This window comes from Sinocyclocheilus anshuiensis, unplaced genomic scaffold, assembly GCF_001515605.1.
Source record: "Sinocyclocheilus anshuiensis isolate Anshui unplaced genomic scaffold, SAMN03320099.WGS_v1.1 scaffold2161, whole genome shotgun sequence".
Taxonomy (NCBI): domain Eukaryota; kingdom Metazoa; phylum Chordata; class Actinopteri; order Cypriniformes; family Cyprinidae; genus Sinocyclocheilus; species Sinocyclocheilus anshuiensis.
This window is the reverse complement of record NW_015551119.1, coordinates 135573-139816: the sequence shown is the minus strand read 5'-3', so window position 1 is coordinate 139816 and position 4244 is coordinate 135573.

Below are 4244 nucleotides of genomic sequence, written 5' to 3'. Positions count from 1 at the left end.
GGTAGGGGGCCCAACCTCATATTCTTTCATAGGGCCCAAAATTGCTAGCGGCGCCCCTGTATATATATATATATATATATATATATATATATATTGATATTGATATTTAAGGCTAAGCATTTCCCATCATTTATCATTTTGTGATGCACATTAATTTTTTCTTTCTCTTTTAAGTTCTATTTTTTTTTTTCAATTTGTACTTACAAAACGTGTAAATGTGAGAAATATGTCAAGAACTTGCTGTTGAATTCTGTAATTTTGAAAGTTCAATAAAAAAATATAATAAAATAAAACCTGAAATTGCGAGATTTCGAGGAAAACTTTCCAATGTAAGGTACATTAATTAGATATTACATATAATTTGGAAGTAAAATCCATTTTATTAGTGCAGAAATAATTATTTTTATTTATTTTGTAAAACATTAAGAAGCACTACAATTCAGTTGTGTAGTGTGTTATAGCCTAGGCACTACTGAACAGACAGGCTCATTTAAAGTGTAAAGTACTGAAAATGTGTAAATAAAGCTTTACTTGCAATTTTACAACGCTGTGTTGTAAGTGTGTCCCTTCAGGTAATCAAAAGTTTTACACACACTTGCAGTCTTGGTGCACACTTGAACACTTACAAATACAAGAAATACATCATAAGTAGACAAGTGGTCAAGAGAAAAGACTGCAAGCCTAAAATCGCGAACGGCTTGTGGAAAAAAATTCTTTATTGCATCGCATTGTCCTTCACATAAAACCTTCCAATAAAGCCATATGTAGACACAAATTGCTGTATGTAAAGTGTTGCAGGGGTGACAGCTTTTTGTAGGCCAAAACTCGGATGAATTATATTTTTAGCACTTCCGATTCCATCGTCCTGAAGTCAGTTGGTTTTTAGAAATGCAAACTTTAATAGAAAATGTTTTTTAAATAAAGACTGAAAGAGTTGTTGGAAGTTGTTTTGTCAAATGAACTGGAACTGATGCAAACTACTGGCTTGAACTACAAGAATATGTCATCACTACTACAGCACTTTTCAAGTGTTTTTATTGTAGCTTCAGTTTGTTTGTGCCATGATTCAGTTTATAACAACAGTCATTTACATATATATTTACAATAAATGATGCTAAAAGTCATGTCTTGCACGTGTTATTTCATATGCGTACCCTTACAAAAATAACCATGGTTTTATTATAGTAAAAGTGTAGTGACCATGTTTTTTGCCAGATTGATTACCATTTGTATAACCACAGTTTTACTACAAATACCATAGTTTAAACTATGGTTAGCATAGCAAACCCATGCTTAATTTGTGGTTACCATGGTTTAACTACAATAACCATGTCTTTTGTTTTCATTAGTAGTAAAACCATGGTTCATTTTCATAAGGTTATATGAAGCTGGAATGCATAAATCATTAAAATATTTCCAGTAGGCCAACGTTTTATTTGTAAGATTTCTGCCTTTCTGGTATTGAAGACATTTTTTTTTTTTTTTAAGTTTCTATTTAGTCTGTACTGTAGTACACTCGGTGAATTTTGAATCGAGAAGCAAATAAATCCAAAAACTACAGCCTGCGACTGTGTAAGCGATTCAGCAACCCCGAAGCACTTATAATAGGAAGACATGGCAACCGCACAACCAACAGCATTTCCCGAGCACAGCTGACCCGGTAGCCACGCCCCCTTTGTTTGACATCACGCTCCTGGCAGCTCTGCGCACTGTGCGCAGTTTGCTTGAAATGCATCGTATGTGTGTTGTGTCACGTAGTATAGGCTACTTCACTTTTGCACAGAGTTTTGGTCGTGCTCCTCATTATGAAATGCATGGTTTATAAAAATAGCAACGGAGGATCTTCAGATGCGTCGTAAACCGAAACGCCGGATTTTCCTGGTGAGGCAATAAAATGCGAACTTGAACTTCTTCCTTTTATTTTTGTATAAAGGCGAAGTCATTGACTAATAGACGTTTGCACTGACAGTGTGCATTTTGAAAGACACGAAATGTAAGTTGCATTACTTTGCATTGAAGTGTTGGGTTGCCAACTTTTAAGTTCAGCTAGAAGTGAGATTTTTTTGGGGGGGTCGATCTCGATTCAATATCAATTCATGTGTATATACTGTAAAAAATAAGGGGATAAACAATCTTTTGCTGAATGCCTTTTTAACACCATTTTAAACTTGTTTTAAATTCAGTATTTGCTTGCATTCATTGTGTGTAAGTATGCGAATATCATTAAAAAAGAATGTAGGGTAGGCCTACGTTGTTAACTTTTTGAATTTGTCATTTAAAAATCTAGTGTTTAATCATGTCTAAATATTTATTCAAACGAAGAACTTCAAAAAACAAAATAAGCAGGTATGACCTGCAATATTCTAGATATATTTAGTAAAGAGCCATACAGGTACCTAGTGGGTAAATCATGGCATTACAAATTAAAATAATTTTTTTCTGACCACAAAATGACTAATTTGCCTCTTTGCATTGGAATTTAAAAACCTTTTCTCTATTTTAACCTTAAATAAACGTTTTATTTGTAAGATTTCTGCCTTTCTGGTATTGAAGACATTTTTTTTTTTTTTTAAGTTTCTATTTAGTCTGTACTGTAGTACACTCGGTGAATTTTGAATCGAGAAGCAAATAAATCCAAAAACTACAGCCTGCGACTGTGTAAGCGATTCAGCAACCCCGAAGCACTTATAATAGGAAGACATGGCAACCGCACAACCAACAGCATTTCCCGAGCACAGCTGACCCGGTAGCCACGCCCCCTTTGTTTGACATCACGCTCCTGGCAGCTCTGCGCACTGTGCGCAGTTTGCTTGAAATGCATCGTATGTGTGTTGTGTCACGTAGTATAGGCTACTTCACTTTTGCACAGAGTTTTGGTCGTGCTCCTCATTATGAAATGCATGGTTTATAAAAATAGCAACGGAGGATCTTCAGATGCGTCGTAAACCGAAACGCCGGATTTTCCTGGTGAGGCAATAAAATGCGAACTTGAACTTCTTCCTTTTATTTTTGTATAAAGGCGAAGTCATTGACTAATAGACGTTTGCACTGACAGTGTGCATTTTGAAAGACACGAAATGTAAGTTGCATTACTTTGCATTGAAGTGTTGGGTTGCCAACTTTTAAGTTCAGCTAGAAGTGAGATTTTTTTGGGGGGGTCGATCTCGATTCAATATCAATTCATGTGTATATACTGTAAAAAATAAGGGGATAAACAATCTTTTGCTGAATGCCTTTTTAACACCATTTTAAACTTGTTTTAAATTCAGTATTTGCTTGCATTCATTGTGTGTAAGTATGCGAATATCATTAAAAAAGAATGTAGGGTAGGCCTACGTTGTTAACTTTTTGAATTTGTCATTTAAAAATCTAGTGTTTAATCATGTCTAAATATTTATTCAAACGAAGAACTTAAAAAAACAAAATAAGCAGGTATGACCTGCAATATTCTAGATATATTTAGTAAAGAGCCATACAGGTACCTAGTGGGTAAATCATGGCATTACAAATTAAAATAATTTTTTTCTGACCACAAAATGACTAATTTGCCTCTTTGCATTGGAATTTAAAAACCTTTTCTCTATTTTAACCTTAAATACTACACTAATTGTAATATAAGTAATAGTAAAAAATATTTTAAGTCATTAATGGACCATAATTATTGCACAAATAGTATGTATTACCAAAATATCTCCTCAAAATATTAAATAAATATTATTGAACTAAAATATACAACACTTATTTAACTGAAAAATAGTTAAGCTGTATGCAATGCTCACTACTGTAAGCAGTAAGCAATGTCTGAAGGTTAAGAAAACCATATTAATGTTGCCTCTCCATCACTCTCCAGAGTAAAATGATACTGTAAATGTCATCGACGTAATAATCAATGCATAATATGCTGTAATGTTTACCAAAAATTGCTGCAAATTGCTGTCGTCTATCCATTCAAATGTATTGTCAACGCTGGTTTGTTTGGAGAGCTCTATGAATCACGTGACCGCGTGGCGGCGACAACAGCGAGATAAAAGCTTGTCGCAACTCTGTTTTTCAATAGCTCTGGCTTTAACTGAAGCGCTACATTTTACGATTTACGCCAGATTAAGTGCGCCAAAACGGTATTTATTGTTAGAATTTAGTATTAAAGTTCACAACATTTGAAAGCTGAGACTTTGTTTCATATAGCAAGCAGGGTTGCCAATTTGGCGTGAGATTTACATGGGCAGATTGAGAGCGTGAGTCAG